The sequence below is a fragment of the Mustela nigripes genome, chromosome 18 (assembly GCF_022355385.1).
Source record: "Mustela nigripes isolate SB6536 chromosome 18, MUSNIG.SB6536, whole genome shotgun sequence".
Lineage (NCBI taxonomy): Eukaryota > Metazoa > Chordata > Mammalia > Carnivora > Mustelidae > Mustela > Mustela nigripes.
The window spans coordinates 33,358,806-33,377,196 of record NC_081574.1 but is presented as its reverse complement, the minus strand read 5'-3'; the positions used below and the strand labels follow the sequence as shown (position 1 = coordinate 33,377,196).

The 18,391-nt window shown below is 47.0% G+C and overlaps 1 long non-coding RNA gene across 1 annotated transcript; it reads left to right on the top strand.

Moving 5' to 3' along the window:
• Positions 1–13,433: 13,433 nt before the first annotated feature.
• LOC132006367 (uncharacterized) lies at positions 13,434–17,734 on the top strand. Its single transcript, XR_009401076.1, has 4 exons — positions 13,434–13,476; positions 15,029–15,225; positions 16,334–16,418; positions 17,319–17,734. It is a non-coding gene; the product is annotated as an uncharacterized LOC132006367 (long non-coding RNA).
• Positions 17,735–18,391: the final 657 nt, after the last annotated feature.

Here is an 18,391-nt window from a genome sequence, read left to right as displayed (position 1 = left end):
TTATTTTCAAGCGGGGCCTTTCGAATAGCATGTTACTTTTGCTTTATGGTTGAAAAATCATCTCTCTTGAGGATATTATTGTTTGGTCTACTTTTTTTCCCAGATTCTTTCACTCATGTTTGTGTTTGATTGTATCTTCTTTGAGAAGGATTTCCTTAAGGCTCTGATGATCCTTGGCTCTGTTCACACTTAAGTGGAGGCTGTTTGTGAGGAGGGGGTGGGACTTCACTGGGGAGGGTGCAGATCAGGTTGCCATGACCCTTTGCACCACATCGCTCCGGTGTTGGTATGTGGGGGGTCTTTTTTCCCTACTGGAGAAGTGTCATCTAGTCTCCTGCTTCAGAGTTCTGTTGGTGTGTGTCCGGGTGTCTTTGATGGCTTACCTTGTAGAAACTGCAGCAAAGGGTGGAGGGTCTTTTGTCTCACCAGATAAGAAGTAGACGTTCACCTAATTCCCCTATTTTTACTCTGTCCCTAGCCCCTGTCCTTTGATGACCCCATCTTCCTGAATTCAGACCACTTTGGTGAAATTGTTCTTTTTTTAGAGAAAAAAATCCTGGTTTTCTTGAGTATAGGGAAGCTAGATAGATGCTTGACTGCTTGTGCTGGCGAGGACTCATGGGACGTCCATTGGATCCTAATACAGACTTCCAAGGGCTTCTCTTCTTCCTGCCTTGGTTCTCATATCCATGGGTTTGTTGGGTGAAAGCTTGCACATGCCACCTCATTTGGAACATCTCGGCTTTGTATTTCATATCTGGTGAGGCAAGTCTTCTCCCACACTTCTGAATTTACTTGGCTCTTCTCAGACATTAATTTTTTTTTATAGAGATTTTTTTTTTTTTAAAAATCACCAAGTATTTCTATGGAATTGTACAAATCCATGCCTATTTTAGGATAATTTAATTTAGTTTCTCAAATAATCCTGTTGGGATTCTTTTTTTTTTTTTTTTTAAGATTTTTATTTTTTTATTTGACAGAAATCACAAGTAGTCGGAGAGGCAGGCAGAGAGAGAGAGAGAGAGGGAAGCAGGCTCCCTGCCGAGCAGAGAGCCGGATGCGGGACTCGATCCCAGGACTCTGAGGTCATGACCTGAGCCGAAGGCAGAGGCTTTAACCCACTGAGCCACCCAGGCGCCCCCTGTTGGGATTCTAATTGAATTCCTATTCATTCCTGCATCTCTAGTGCCCTCATACAGGGCCTGGATCATGTTAGGCTTTCAGAAAACCTCTGTTAAATAGAAATAAACCTCCGATCCCTGTGCCGACGCGTTCCCTATTATACCCTCCGTCTGATCTGTGTTCAGATCGCAGAGCCAGCTGGTAGCAGAAGCAGAAGAACTCAGGTGTCGTAATTCACCACTCTGTACTTTTTATACCATACTTGTCCCTGTAAAACAATTCTTAGCAGTTATACACAGTTGGGCATAAGGGCCATGCCAGTGTGAATGGAAGATGATAAAGTCATGGAAGTCAAAGTGTTTTAAAATCCCAAAGAAATATCTCTGCCTGGGTCAATCTGTCCTACTCCTAGAACAAGCTCCCATGTGGGAGGGCAGGACAGGCAGGTGACACCTCTGGGTCAGATGGGTACAGTTGTGGTGGGGCAGAGGGAATATTATCAAGCTTATTTATGTTTTCCCATAGGAAGAGCCATATTTCAATGGCATGAATATGAGTGCGAAAGTAGAATGGTTTATCTGCCACGTCTGATCCATGTGGAGTTTCAGTAATAAAGTTTATTAGTGCCCCTGATTTAATATGACACATTTCCAGTGCAAATTACTCTGAGATCATCATGTTCATAAAATATGACAGAAATCTTTTAAGTGTGAGCATAAGTTCTGAATTAATTTAATAACCCAGTCTGGAAAAAGGCATGTGGTTTAAAGCATAACATTATGCACTGAGCTCTTACGTTTCTCTTCCACTCCCCCCATGCCACTTTTGAGAAGCCTTTGTTCATGTCTCAGGTCATCTGGCCTCTTGTCAGATCTCAGGGTTTTACTTTTCAAGGAGGTTTGAAAAAGGACGTGTTAGTGGGGCCAAAGCAAGAGGGTCCGTTCCTCCTTACGTTGGGGGCTCTTGAGCACAGCTGGTTTTATTTCTTAATAGTTCCTGCCCCCAGGGGGTGGACAGGGACCAATGTGAAAGCAGTGCTTCGTCTCTATGATTTACACCCTTAAGTGGGCTGGGAGGTGGGTGGGAGAGTGAGCAGGGCACAGACGTGACACTGGAGAGCCACAGTGGTGGGGAGCATGAACACACTCCCCCGTCTTTCCAGATGGGAAAAAAATCACAGCAACAGGGCTCATGCCCCAGTCCTCGAATGCTCATAAAAACACTGCAGGTTGTGAAACATGAGTCATGGTTCTATTTATCTTGTGGCAGGGTACAAAACCAAGTGAACAAACATAATTTTCATCAAGATAGAAAATAGTAACGAAGACAAAGTATGAGCTCTTCGGTGTAGCTCAACCAACATTCGGCTTTCCATCTTGTGCACAGACCTGGGACCACCACGCCAAAGAAATCTGGAACCCGCCCTCCCTACTTCTGCTCCAATCTTTTAGGGCTTGGGATGGATTCTTGGCTCACCAACTAACTCACTTCTTGGGTGATCCTACCTTTTTGTGGGATTTTAGGATCCCCCTTTGTCCTGTCCAGATAGGCTGAGACACAGGACCAAAGGCACCCTGAGTCATCCTTAGACATGCCCTGGCGTAGTCCTCTTGTTTGTTTCCTACTTTGGCATCCAGACGGTGACTGGAAGGGCCACCTGAGGGCCTGGCGATCAGGCCTCTTTCTGACCGTGGTGCTTCCAGCCCTGAAACAGAGCAACACGCTCTAAGCAGGTTAGCCTCTTAGAGGTGGCTTCCCCGCAGCTCAGAAGAGAGGCCGTCCCGCCACCTGAATTTTACCCAAGAGGCTCCATGGAAGGTAAATGTTCTTATTTAAGGTTCTCCTCATCACCTGCAGAAATTGCCAACAGCAGGAGTTCTAGCGGGTTTAGCAAGAGACCGCACATCATTCCTACCGGGGAGAAGCTGGAAGAACGACAATAGCCCCCTTCCACAAGACAGAGATGTTGGACGGACTTCCTTGGCCGAGGAAACCACACTCCACCACCTACGCACCTGAAAGGCCATGGTGCTGAGCCACGGCACTCTCTATGCCTCCGCCCCTGTGAACCCCCTGCTTGGCTGCTTTCTGCCTATTTCCAAAGAGTTCCCTCCTTCAGAGAGTAGTTGAAGTGCCACCTGCCCCATAAACATTTCTCGAGAAAGCAGCCAGCAAGAATGCCTTTCATTGGTCTCCCAGCATAGTTATTAACTTAACATATGGCATTTGGCCCTCGGTGATATTCCAATTAGCTCTTATCCTGTGTGTCGTTTTGTTCTTACTATTTCCTGCCATAAGTCCTGTCTGACCAGCCTGGCTCTAAATGCCAAGCCCCATTGGGGGGCTCACAGTGCTGGGGAGGGACTGAATTCACGGGAGATGATCAAGGTCTGGTTGTGGGGTGAGAGTTCTGGCGAGGGAAGTGCCAATCTTCTTGAGAAATGGGGTGTCCCTTCAGCTGGGTAGGGGCTGAGGAGCCTGGAAACAAGGAAGCGCTCTCCTGTGTTTCCCCATGCACACCTTTGCGCCCTCCACCCTGCGGAGAAACTGACCAGCACACATTCCTTTCTCTTCTCAGGACCCCTGGCCTCCGGCCTTTTCTCCTGGCTTCCTTCTGCAACAGCACTTGGATCCCCCATGTCTTTTGTGTCAAAAACCTAAATCCTAAATCCAAAAATCAGTGCCAGGGCATCTTTTCCCTGATGCCAAAAGCTCCTTAAAGTTGCTCCATAAATATTTTTCATAATTCAATTGAGTGCCAGACTGAGAGCTGGCAGTAGGGTATCATCTCTACCTGGTGGGTGAGGCAGACACAGAAGCAGTGGCAATACCACGTGACAAGCAGGACAGTGGAAATGAGTGCAGGGGGCAGAGATGGTCCAGAAGAGGGGTAGTGGACTCTTTCTGGAGTCAGTGTGGGCGGGGGCTGGTCAGGGAAGACTTCACAAGGAAGTGGCCGATGTTTAGGTTCTGAAGAACAGCCCGGGTTCACCAGGGAGATGGCCAGGTGGGGAGGAAAAAGGTATTCCAGGGGAGGAGGACGGGGCACGGGGTTGGGAGAGGTATCCTGTGTGGTTCAGGGCTGCCGTAGCATCGGGTATGGGGAGACATGGCAAGTGAGGGACAGATGAGTCTGGAGAAGTTGGCGGGAGCTGGATCACAAGAGGTTTTTATACCAACAAGTGTGGGGTCTATAATTGTAGGACATGGGGAGGTCTTTGAGGGTTTAAGGAGAATTATGGCAGGAAGGTTGTGGAAAACTGTAAGGGAGTAGGGACCCACAAGAGAAGAAAAGGAAGAATTTCAAAAAGGAGTCATATGGCAGCAGCAAACATTCAAAGAAGGTCAGGTAACCCGAGGAACCAGGGTCCTATCCGTGGGTGTGACAGTGAGGAGATTCTGGTGTTCTCCAGGGGAACAGTTTCCATGGACAGGTAGGGGCCGAGGCAGCTGGTGGTGGACTGAGGGGTGACTGGGGGGCAGCGCAGGGAGGGCACCTGGTAAGACCAACTTGAGCTACAGGATGGTAGCTAGAGACCGCCATGGTGCTCTAGCACCATGGTGCTGGGAAAGTTTCATGGGCTGGGTCTCTATCTGCTCCCCCTCTGGAGGTCACCTGCTGCGCCCCAGTACCTGTCACAGCATCAGACGCATAAGAGATACTCAGTGATGGTGGGAAGAACGACGAAACGCCCCCCGTGCACATTTCCTGGAAAAGGCTCACGGATTCGCTCACTGAGGGTTCTTCGCTGTCTAGGGGCGTTCTGGGAAGCCGTTGAAGTCATGAGCTCTGTTCCCAATCACATGCTTTCCTGAAGCACGGAAGGCAGACAGCCAGGGTGTCAACACCTTGGGTCACACCGCATAGTGCAAAGCCTAATTTGACTTTCAGGCTGATGTCAACATTTTGTTACCTTGCTGAGAAGCCCAGCTGGAAGACCACATTAATTCACATTTGCCTGTGCTCCAGCCCTGCGGTCCGGCTCACAGCCTCCGAGCAGACCTTGAGGGATGCATTTCCGGGACAGAGGAAACCCCCTTCCTGGTATGCAGGAGTCTGGGTGCGCTCTCAGGGCTGCCTGGGAGAAGTTCCTCCAGCTCGCCTTATAGAGTAAACCCACTCAGAATCAGAGACCCAACCGTGAAAGGAAGAGCCTCTCTCCACCTGCCTTTCTCTCACCGTGAGGTGATGGCGTAGTGATGAGGACAGCATGGATGTGGGCTCCCCCGCTTAAGAACCGCCCCTTCTCAGAGTTAAGATCATTTTCCATATAGGGGTGGACACGATCGCCCAGACCAGCAAGTGGGGGCACAGGATTTAAACCACTGAGCCACCCAGGTGCCCTATTCCCATCATTTTTTTATGCATCTGCCTCTATCCCTGAGCTGTGAGTTCCTCCCAGCGAGGCTCTGGGTCCTATTTAACTCAGCAGGCTCTGCGTCCAGCAGCGTGCCTGGGGCCCAGTAGGCTCGCTGACTAGACGGATGGATTTATAAACATTCCACTGCTACCATTCTTCAAGGCCCATCTCACTTTTTTTTTTTTTTTAAACTTTGTTTTAGGGGCACCTGGGTGGCTCAGTGGGTTAAAGCCTCTGCCTTTGGCTCAGGTCATGATCCCAGGGTCGTGGGATCGAGCCCCATATTGGGCTCTCTGCTCAGCGGGGAGCCTGCTTCTTCCTCTCTCTATACCTACTTGTGATCTCTGTCAAAAAAAAAAACAAACAACTTTGTTTTATTTTTTTAGTGTTTTTAAGATTCATTTATTTATTTTAGAAAAAGAGAGTGCGAGTTGGGGAGAAAGGCAGAGGGTGAGAGAGAATTTCAAGCAGATTCCCACTGAGCACAGAGCTGGACGTGGGGCTTGATCTCACGACCTTGAGATCATGTTTTGAGCTGAAACCAAGAGTCCCTCACTTAACCGACTGAGCCACCAGGCACCCCATGGCCCACCTCACTTTCTGTGGCCTCTTGGACAATTTCCTCCAGACCAGTGATCTCTCCATTCTTACCATTTATTCAACAAACATTTATTGAGCATCTAATGTCATATTTGATGCTATGAATAAATTTGACTAGATTTCTGCCCTCAAGAAATTTTATGAATAGTTGAGAATAGAGGCAGGTTAATCAGCAGTTAAGTGAGATAGATGCTGTTACAGAGAAACAGTCACAGAATAATAAAGGCCGTTTTTAATAACCTTTGAAAATTTATTTTAGTGAAGGTTTTATCACTTTGGTGCTAGAATAAAATTTTAATGGAGCTGAATGTAAAACCCTGAATTTGCTATTCTGTTGCATCATAGATTAAACGTATTTTTTCTAAATTAGAAAATAATGTGCTCATTATAGAAATTCAGAAAAACATAAAAGTATAAAGGAGAAATAAAATTATTAACCTACACTCAGAGATAACTACTGTTAACCTTTTGGTGTATATTCTTCCAGACTATTTATCATCTCTCTATAACTGTCCTTTTTTTTTTTTTTTGAAAAACAAAACATTAAACTGGCATCCTGAAAGTTTCAGTCTTCTTTTCCTCTTTTATTATGAACACTTTATCATGAAATATTATGAAAAATATGATTATCACTAACTATGCAATATGACTGTGCCTGATTAAAATGAAAACTATTCTTATAACTCTGGCTTTTAGACTGTTTTCAATTTCTCTTTATGATAATTAACAGGAAAATCTTTGCACAAAGTCATGCGTTATTTACTTTTTTTTTTTTTTTTTCCTTTTGGGGTATTCATCTTTTTCCTATTGATTGTATAAAGCCCCTTTACATATTAAGAGCATCTGTCTTCTGACATAGGTATTAAAAAATATATTTCCTGTTTGTCTTTTTTCTTTTAATTTTGTTTAGTATCCAGCTTGAAAGCCAGATCTTTGAGGACTTTTACTCTCTCATTGGAGAAAAGAGGAAACTAAAACCAACATATTTAAGTGATTCTCAAGTGACCCTTAGGGTTGGGAGCAGAGCTTGCCTAGAACCCAGGGCTCTGGGTTCTCAACGCTTCCTTCAGGAACGCACCCCTGAGACTGGATGTCACTGTTCTTTGCTTTCCAGTGGTGCCATCTGTGTTGGATTTGCCTTCCTATATGGAGGGCAGGCATTGTGTCTTAACCTGTTCTCTCCCCCATCTGGTTCCCACCCAACTTGCTTTCCATTACTTAGCTCAATTGCTAGTGATTTGGTAGTTGTTTAGTACATCTCTGTGTTAATACACGGGCTTTTAAAATGTTTTTTATTTATTTGAGAGCAAGAGTATGAGTGGGAAGGGCAGAGAGAGGGAGAGAGGATCTGAAGCAGATTCAGTGCTGAGCTCGAGCCCAACATGGGACTCGATTTCATGACCCTGAGATCATGACTTGAAGTTGAAACCAAGAGTCAGCTGCCCAAGTAATTTCCTCACCCAAGTGTCCCCAGTACACTGTTTTTTTTTTTTTTTAATATTTTATTTATTTATTTGAGAGAGAGACAGCAAGAGAGAGCATGAGCGAGGAGAAGGTCAGAGGGAGAAGCAGACTCCCTGTGGAGCTGGGAGCCCGATGCGGGACTCCATCCCGGGACTCCAGGATCATGACCTGAGCCCAAGGCAGTCGTCCAACCAACTGAGCCACCCAGGCGTCCCCCTGATTTTTAAAGAGTTACCAATAATAATAAAGGTATCTCTGATGCTCACAACAAATCCGTGAACAAGGCAAGACCAGCCTCACCAGCCCTGTTTTTTAGAGGAGGAAGCTGAGGACCAGAGAATTTAAGGAACTTGTTCAAGATCTTACAGCTGGACGATAGCAGAACCAGTTCTTTTGGCTTGAAACCCCTCCTTCTCTCTGCCATACTGAGCTTCTCTCCCATAGGCTCCCTTGCTCCTGCCCTACGTGGGACAAAAGGCTGGCTGTTGTTTTTGATGCTCGGATGGGTTGAAGAGGTAAAAGCTGGAGGCCCACTGGTCACCCCTGTCCATACAGGGAACCAGGATCATGGAGCTAGGTGTCGACTGAGTTTCCATATTGAAAAATCTGAAACCCATAAAGAGGAGCCAACTTCATGGATATAAAACCTTCATTTTATTATTTATTTTTTTAAAAAAGATTTTATGTATTTATTTAAGAGAGAGAGCGAGCACGATGGGAGCCAAAGGCAGATGTTCAACCAACCGAGCCACGCAGGTGCCCCTAAAACCTTCTTTAAATAGTTGCTCTCTGTTCTCCCCTTCACCAGCCCCTGGCACCACTAATCTCTTTTCTGTCTCTGAAGATGTACCTATTCTGGATATTTTCTGTACACGGAATCACACAGTATGTGACTTCGAGTCCAGCTTCTTTCATTTGGTGCAGGCTTTTCGAGGATTACCCATGTGGTGGCATGGGTCAGTGCTTCATTCCTTGTTATGAGCTGCCACAACTCGGTCACCATTTATCTGCGGATGCGTTGACATTTGGGTGGTTTCCACTCAGCCTGGGTTTTGAGGACAAGGATCCTCAGGCCAGAATCACTAAGTTGTCCTAAAAATCAGCCTTAGCTAGATCTTATTGGAAAAGATTCTTCTCTAGGTAAGAAGGAGGAACTTCTCTTGGCTCTTCAAGCGGGCTCCGGTGGACATTCTGAGGGCTCAGGGGAGGAGTGGAGGTGTCCCTGCAGCGAAGGGCTCCCTTTCTGGGTATTCGCAGGTCCCTGGTGTGGCCGGGCACAGCAACACGGTGGAGACTGCAGGCTCCGTCTCAGCCCAGGGCTGCCCGTCTGGTCCCCGGCAGGCAGCCACAGTCTTTTCTCCCCTCCACTTCGTTAACAGCTTCAATTAGCCCAGGACCGGGAGATGCTTCATCAGCTGCCTCGATCAGCAGCCAAATAAAGCCGTCACGTTTATGAACTGCCCAGCGAGTTCTGGGAGGAACTCTGCATATTTTACATTTAATAACTTGCCTCTCGTTTTTATTTATAATGTTAATAATGATTTGGGGGGTGCTCTGGGAGAGCACAGGAAGAAATCGAGAGAGACTTTGACACAGATGGTGGGACCTGGGGCAGAGGGGTGATGGCTCTTAGCTCTGTTATCCTGCTCCTGACCCAGGCTCCCTGCAGGTGTGAGGGGCAACACTTGCCCCCCCCCTCCCCCCCCCCCCCCCCCCCCCCTTCACCCCGTCCCTTGCATGTGCTTGGCAGCCTCTTTGGGCCTGCTCTTGCTGTCTCCATGCTCTGATGTGGGACCCAGGGGCGCTCTGCTCTTACGGGCTGGCCTGTATTGCGAGCTCCTTTTCCCCCTGTTTCCCACCTCAGACCTGTCTTGCTAGTCTCTCCTATGGCCTGTCCATGGGTGGAACAGGTGTCAGACTGGGTGAAGGAAATAGGATTTGCCCTAGGAAATCTTTCACAGGGTGCCTGTGTTTTTGGAAAGTCCCTTAGCGTCTTTCCAAATGAGTATTCTAGTGATTCCTTTTTCCGGATATGAGAAAAAGGTCCGGGGGTGCTAAGTGACCATCCCAGGGGACTGGCTGGTGAGCTGTCACACTGGGCGGCAGAGGGTGTGTGCAGATTGTGAAGGAGAGGGCCGTGGGATGGTCAGGAAGCTTGGCCTCTTAGATCTGCCCAGCCTGGGTTCAGTTCCCAGCTCTGTCTCTCTGTATGACCTTGGGCAAATTATTTTCTTCTCTGAGTCTGAGGATATTCCTCTGAGCCATTGGGAAAATCAGAATCTCCATCTCACAGGTGATCTCACAGGTGCTGGGTGATTTACCCAAGATCATGTTTGTGAAAGATTTTGTAAACTGCAAGTTGCCTTACAGATTGTAATTATTGATTGCCTTCTACTGGGAAGCTCCCTCTGGCGCGTGGCCTTGTTGGGTAGACTCTAGAGAAGGGGTTTGTAACTTCTTTCAGAAAGGGCTAGTTAGTAATGATGTTAGGCGTGGCATACCTCACGGTTTCTGGCAGAAAGACTCACCTGGGCAGGTGTAGCTGAAAACAGCCTTTGACAATATATAATCTATATAATCGAATGGGTGTGGCTCTGGGCTCCTGAAACTTTATTTACAAAGGCTGTAGCCAGATTTGTCCTGCAGGTTCTAGCTTGTCAACCTCTGCTCCAAAGAGGCATGTCCTCAGAGCTGGGAGCCCTGAATTCAAGAAGGCAGAATTTTCTGGAAGGGATACTTGCAAGAACCGCCCACCCCCCCACTGTGTAGTTCAGTTTCTTCACAAGAGCATTTTTTTTTTTTTAACCTGCAGATTTTCCTTACCAAGAATAGAGTGTTCAAAGCTCAATTATCCTTGTCGTCATGTGGGTTCCTCCAAAGGGAATTGCACAGACCTGGTCTTCATACTTTCCAGAGCTTGGCTCCGCCTCTGCGTAGAGAGAAGGAAATAATTGTATCCACCTCGGCTGCCTTCATCTGTGATGAGTGAGGAAATGCCTACGCACCAGAGATTTTTTGTTTGGGAAGATTGGCCTACTTTCCTCCATAGCTGGCTCTTGCCTGGAAGTTTCCGTGGCTATTGTCCTGGAGGATGAGGGGGGGAGCAAAGGGCAAGGAAGAAGAATCTAGAAAATGCCAGCGATAGGGCAGAAGGTCGGCCAGTTACTTTGTGCTTGGTGTCCCCCAGACACCAGATCTAATCTTCTCGGCCACATTTCAAGGTAGACTGTGATTGCCATCTTACAGGTGGAGAGCAGAGACCCAGACAGGTTAGTTACTGCTCACAGGAGTGGGAGGGACGGGGAATGTAGATTCAGTCCGGTTTTATCTGATTCTCAGGCCTGTCATCTTCCCACTACGCCTCATGGCCTCATGGCGACGCAGATTTATTGGGTCTGCAAAACTCATCAGAAATGCGTCCACCTGCTTGTTGCACGCCCTCTTCCTGCGGGGCAAACATGAGATGGGGAGTGGTCGACTGGGGAACAGGGTGCCCTGAAAACCAGGAATCCCCGAGTCCGAGCCCTTGCTCTTAAATCGCCTTTTGACCTTGGGCAAGTCACAGACACTTGCTGGGCCTCAGTTTCCTTATCTGGGTCCTGAGGTAGTCTTACCGGCCCCGTCCAGCTCTGTGATTCTCAGCTTTTCTGCAGATTGCCGGTGGCGGCCAATACATTTTGTTTTTCCCCCGTCTGACCGCTCGGCAGAAGGGAGGGAGGGAGGGAGGAGGCAGCAGGAAAGCAAGGTCAATCAATTCTAGCCCAGACCAAAGCCTAAGAGATAGGGCGTGGCATGCTGAAGGATGATGGCTGGCAAAAATCATTAGAAGCATCTTTCAACAATCTATATGCCGTTATCGATCTTGTTATAGATCATCTTCCATTCCTCCCCTACCTTTCTTTCTCTTTCTTTTTTTTTTTTTCCCCAAGATCTTCTGGATCAATACAGCAAGTGCATTGAGACTGTAGCAACACATTTAAAACCTTATAAAAGGTTATTTAGTTGCTAACAGTGCAGTGGTTTCTGCAAAGCCTGCCAAAAGGTTACAGCTTTTTGGGGATCATAAATTACAGACGACAGGAAAAAAGTAAGTGCGGTTTTCTTTATTGTCTCGATGATGGATGGACTCCTGAACAGGGCAGAAAATACATCATATCACCTTTAATGGGTGTGCATTTCTGCAGCCATAACTCACAATTTTAAAATAGAGAATGGTGAAATATGGCGTTGTATATTCCACTTGTGACATATTTATGAGTCCTTGCCTTCTTATAAATACAGTGATTGCTATTTCAAAGCACCATGTCAGGTATGAGCTGAGCACAAACAGCTGGCGCGGCTGAAAAATTATAGCCAGAGTGGACGTTTTCAAAAACTCTCTCTCACAGCAGTAAATTTACAGTGTTTGCACTAACTGTTATTAAAACCAAATCCATATCTTGGCAACAGGAATCCATTGCTCAGTAACAGCTGGAGTGACAGTGTGCCCCAGCAGCTGGGGTGAGCTCTAAACTTGGCTGTGGTGCACACGGAGGAGGGAAGGTCATGGGGGTTCAGAGGGAGATGGCAGCGGGGCTGAGGGGGGGCGCTCTGTGGCTCCCGGGTCCAGAGCCCAGGCTGGGGCCCCTTTGGGTCTGCCTCTGTCTCCTGTCTGAACGTGGTATGTAGGCTTGCTGCTTCCAGCTCTTTCCCCTGCTGGCCTGACCAGGGAGCCTCTCCCAAGAGTTTTCTGACTAGCACTTTGTGCCACTCATCCCTGTTCCTCCTCGCTCTCTCTCTCCACTGGGTGAGTCATGCTGGTGTCTGGAAAGGCAAGCAACTGGGCCCAAACCAGGGACACGCTCTGTGCACAGCCTGAGGAGGGGAAAGACAAAGGGCAGGGTCCGGAGCGGGGTGGGGTGGGGGGAATTGCACGGGGGAGGTGGGGGTGCAAATGGGTTGTGGGAAAAAAAAAAAAAAAACACACAGCAACCTGAAGGCCAGATGGTCTACGCTGTCTAACCATTTTCAATTCAACCAAAATGTGGCCGGCCCCAATTATGAGCTTGGCTTAATTTGGATGGCTGGAAATACCGAAAAATGAAGAGGACATCATTTTCACTTTCAGGAAGCTTACGGTCTACAGACTGCCTGAGACTCAGCTACTGATACTATGCCTCGCATGCTTTTGGGTTTTATGCTTCCCCAGTTCTTTTCTTCATTGATGTTCTATTTGGCTATTTCAAGAAACTAAGAAAATGTACAAGTGCATGGGCTAAACTCCAAATATTAAATAAAAGGAGATGGTCTCTAAAGAGTACATACTGAGGATTCAACTTAGATGAAGTTTACAAACAGGCAATACTAATCTGTGGGGAAAGAAGTCAGAATAGTGCTTCTTTTCATCTGCAGGGTTGGGAGGGACATGTGTGAACCTGGAGGTAAGGAACCCAGAGGTTCTGCTCTGTGCACAGTGGGTACGTAGGGTGCCCTGTTTCTGGCTCCCATGATGGCCATCCATCTCCAGAGAATGAGGTTTGAAAACCAATGGTCCAGTGATTTCCAACTCTGGCTTTGGCAGCCTATTCAGAATTATCATATTGTTATGAAGGGGTAGGTGTAAAATTCACACAAAGATCTGGGATTAATTGTCTATGCTCATTCATTTATTCATTCATTCTTTCTTTCCACATTTGCTGAGATCCTTCCGTTTGCTGGAAGGATGTATTTGCTACAAATGTGCAGGAGGCTGAGTCTTGAAGGTGGCCATGATGTGGTCCCTGTTTTCAGGAATCTGCAGAAGAGTGGGGTGGGCCCTCTGTTCATGTTGGCTGTGAGGACAGATGAATTCTGCTGGAACAGGGTGGAAGAGGACCTTGTGAATGGGGTGATGTTGACTCAAGATCATGAAGGACAAGTAAAGTTCACCGGGGACAACACTGAGGGGAAGGTAATGGGAGGAACAGAGTCCAGGGTGCTGGGAGCATCGTTGGTGAGGGAAGGGGGCCTGTGAAACGTAGGGTGGGGCCATCTTTTGGGAGATGCTCACTGTCTCCTTAAGGATTAGGCTCTACCCTGTCAGCGAGAGAAGTCCTAGAAAGTTTGGCACAGGGGCTAAACATCGTCCGGTCTGGCCGAGCTAGCTGCCCCTGCAGCACCTGGGAGTGAGGGACAGTGGAGATGGGCAGAGAGCTGTCCCCATGAGGAACTTCTGAGCGGTGGTGATCTCAGGGGAGGCCGCAAGCCCCGAGATCGTCTACACAACCAAATAACAATCAAACAACAACCACTATTCAAAAAGTTTGGGAACTATTGGGAGGTTCAATCCAATATTGCTACCTACCCATATCTTCTTCCCCAGGGATGGGGAACTCGTTGATTTTAAGAAAAATGTCTGTTCACTCATAAAACAAATACTTGCTTCTTGTAAGTATTTGATGAATATAAGATGAATATAAGAATAAGTTTGAGATATGCTCAAGGCTAACTCTGGCCTTGGTATTTGGTCCAAATCTGATATTTGGTGTCAGCTTTGGACTTGGCCTTTGGAGGCCCGATAGTAGATGTCAACTGCAAAGTCATTTCTGGCATCCCCGACCCTGTGTGTGATCAGCGGTTGGGGGATTGCGTTGTCTCTAAACCCAACAACAGTGGTGCTAGGAACAAGGTGTGGCATTCATATTTATTAATAGTGATGCTCTTGTTTTGCAAGAGAGGCAAGCCCTCTAGATGCAACCTGGAGTGGGAATCCCTTTTGTGCTTTTTATGTTGAAATATTGATCAGTTGAAGTACAAATGTGCATTTATTATCGTAAGAGCCAAGTGCTACGGTAACCATGAAAATGAAAGTTGTTAATTGTATGCACGAATTTATAAACTTTCCAATAGTTAAATAAATAGGGGAAGAGCTGACACTTCCTGTGCAGGGTAGGAGACAATAGGCTAGCTAGATGATTTGGGGGAAAACAAACAAACAAACATTATATTCTTATATCCTTTGGGGAACCAGCAATTTTATGAAAATGTACAAAATAACAAGACAAAAAAGTCAGTTAGTGTTATGACCTGAATGTTTGCATTCTGCCCCCCCCAAATTTATACACAGAGACCATGACCCCCAGTGTGGTGGTATTTAGAGGTGAGGCTTTTGGGAGGTCCGTGGGGTCGCCAGGTTGGGGCCTCATGTTGGGATGAGCACCCCAGTTCTCTCTTGGTGCTGAGTGAGGACACTGCAAGGGGGGGTTGCTGTCTGCAAACCAAAAGAGGACCTTCTAAGACCCAAGATCTGCTGGCACCTCGCTCTTGGTCTTCAGCCTCTAGAACCGTGAGAAAGAAATGTTTGTTGTATAAGTCTAGGGTAATTTGTGATAGCAGTTGATAAAGAAAATTAGATTGTCTTTAAGTCTCATTTTTTGGAATTATTTGTTGTAATACCATTCATGACATTACACAAAACAACCTTTCAGAACAGCTTTAACTGGAAATGTTTATTTTTCTTGAAGCCACGAATCTCTCCAGAAAAAGCCTGATCTGAGAAGGCAGCGTGTTTTGTGAGGATGAACAAGGGATAGGACGGCCGCTTTACCACCTTAACGTTCAAAAGGAGGAAACACGCCAAAATCACGGAGAGCATCTGTGATTCACGATCCTTGATGCAGACATAGCAGAGAGTACGAGAAGAACGAAGAAAAAGAGAAAAGTAAGATGCTCTCTTCGAAGCATTTTGCTTTTCATCTACCTCAGTTGAAAGTGACCGTCTCCTCAGTGACAAAAATGGTCAAGTGACGGGTTAGCAGACATCCCTCTAAGCTGATGGGCCAGAAATAGGCTTTCTGCATTCCATGAGAGCCCTTGAAATTTCATGGCAGTCTTAATCAAAATTGGGATAAAGCTGTAACATAAAATTATGTGTAGGGTTTGGCCTGAATTTTAACCCTTTGACTGCTTGGCATTTGGGTAGAATATACCTCTAGATATAATGCACCTCCAGATATAAATTGAAAATCTTTTCTGTCCCCAGCACCTAGGTAACCAATGAATCTAGTGTGTTTTCTTTCAGATATGTGAAATGTAGTCATAATTTTTTTTTGGCACCACAATGGGGATGTACCATAGTTACTACTGTCCAATAATTGGCTATTTACCGCTTAGTGATCTCATCTACACATCTTTCCATGAGATTGCATATAGCTCTATTTTATGTTTGGTAATGACTGCCTATATTCCAATAAATAGATGTGGCATTATTTATTTAACCGAACTCCAGTTAAAGAACATTCAGGCCATTCCTAATTTTTATCCATTGGAAGGAAAGTTGCAATAAACATTTTTGTACAGTATTTTGTAAGTACTAAATTATTTCCTTTATATATATATATATGGGTGTGTGTATATATATATGCATACATACATATAATTTTTGGTATGTCTTGCCATATTGTCTTCTAGAAATATTGTATCAATTAATATTTCCGCCCACAGTGTTTATATATAAGAAGACTGTTTCCCTCACCAACACTGAGCCTCATTTGCCTTTTGAATCTTTGCCAACGTGTTATATGAAAAATGGTCTCTTGATATTTTAATATGCATCTTTTATTATTAGTGAGCTGGAACATCTTTCTGTATGTTTTTGCATTGATTACTTTTAATCACAGAGGAAATGATGTCATCCTAAGTGAAGAAGAAAACACCGACCTATGGGGATGATTGTCTAGCTGTGTAGGCTTCTCCGTAGATGACATGTGTGGGGGATACTTTGTACTGCTCCTTACAGCAGGCAAATCACTCTCGGTTCCTAATTTCAGGAATGTTCAGGAACATTCTCAGGTGCAAAAGGACGGAGCTCTGAAGAGTTGGATTGGCCTAACTGATTGGCCCAAGACATTACAGGTAAAAAAGTAGATCTGGGGTTTGATAGATTTTTCTAGAATTCAATCAATCTTCATTCCACTTGACCCCACTGTGTCTGCTACCGACAAGTTCAGATCCAGATTCTTGGGCTAACAGTTCCTAAATAGTGAACATTGCTTTCCTTATCGAGCACAACCCTGTAAACACATTAGCTCACTGACCCCTCGTGACAAGCCTGTGAAGGAAGAGCAGGTGCTTATCCACATGCACAGATGGGATGCTGACCATGGGCACCACACCCGAGGAAACAACCTCTCTATGACTGCCATTGAGTCCCCCCCCCCCCCACCACCACTGCAGGGCACTGTGTGAGGCTGTGATGTTTATTCCAGGGAGACAAGGCTGTGAATTTGGGCTGAGCGAGGGCAGGTGTCGGCACTACGGGCAAGACAATTCTCAGCGCGGTATTGTCTCCTGCATTGCTGGAGGGTTCACATCCCTGCTGCTTTCTCTCTAAATGCCAGTCGCATCCCTCAACCCAGACTCTGCTCCCCAAATTTCCAAATGGCCCCAGGAGGGTATGGCACACCTCTGCTTGAGAACCCCGGACCAGGGGACCCCTGCTGGATGGTGGTTCGTGTTTCTGTTGGCTGATGGATTTGTGCTGTGTCTGGTAGGACTGTGAGGTTTAGGCTGAAGCCCTGGCACAGGCTAGGGTTTGAAGAATGTTCAGCACAGGTAACGTGGTATTTCTGGGCCTTCCTTTGAGGCTGATGGTCGGTTGCCCCCAGAGCCGCTGATGTAGCCCCCGTCTGCAGACAGTCAATAAACATCAACACCTGCTCCAGACAGACGGCTGCGTGTCTGCCGTTCTGGGCTGGACTCTAGCTCACAGCAACTACTTTCCCAGGTCTGGATTTTTCTTCTTTTTGATTGCAGAGGCAGAAGCAGGCAGTGGAATCACCAGCCCACGGTTACCTTGCTATAGGGAGGACTTTCAAAGGGTTGGAACCCAAGCTCCGTGGTTTGGCTCCTTTGAAAGCCAGCCTTTCCCGGTTCTCCTGACCACGGGAGCAGGCCCACTAGTTCAACGGGGCCTCGTCTGCCAAGTCCGTGGCATGCCCAGGGCTGCTGGGTGAGTTCATGCTCCATCCCGGAAGGGTCGGGGCCTCTGGGACGCAATCAGAACTCCAGGAAACTCGGCGCGGGAAAGGCTACTTGGGGTTTGGCTCCTGGCCTGGCCAACCCCAGCCAGCCGGCCATGCCCAGCCAACGGACTCCGTGGGCAGACTTTTCAGAGTTGTGCGGACAGCCCAGTAGCAGCGATATTGAAAACATTGCCTTGGGGCGCCTGGGTGGCTCAGTCAAATGTCTCTCTGTCAAATAAATAACATATTTAAAAAACAAAAAACAAAAAACATTGCCTGTCTCCAATTTGCCCCGCGAAGAAAGCTGGTCTTGGGCGGTCAGACCATGTGTGCCACAAAAGGTAATCCTGAAAACGGGATGTCCTTGACAGCAGCTGGCTTTGAAACACAAGGCAGAGTGTTTGGAGTTCCCCTTCTTCAACCATGTAAATGGCAGTGTCTTTCACCTTAGTTGTTGTTTAGGGCTAGACTGGGAACAAGAAAGTCCACTGTTAAAAAGCAATTGCTTTTTGCATTGATCCACACACCACATATTATAAATTCCCCGTAGGCCTCCCTTGTCCCAGGGTGGGCTCCTGCCACTGGAGGGTGCGTGGTGATGGGGGGGGGGAGTGGGAGGGAATTCTTCACGGGCTCCTGGTGGTTTTGCTTTTCTGTTGCTGGGAGAAACCTGGGCAGAGAATTTTCTGGTCTGAGACACTGCTTAGTCGGCTTCTCCTTGGCAGGGCTCTGAGGTGTTCTGGGGGAGCGGTGGGGAACTCATGGGACCTTCCCATCCCTTTCCTGGACAGGACTTCATCCTGGACCTGTGGCGTGTGTGTGCTCACTGCCCATGTTCTGGGACATGCTTTCCAACTGGCATGC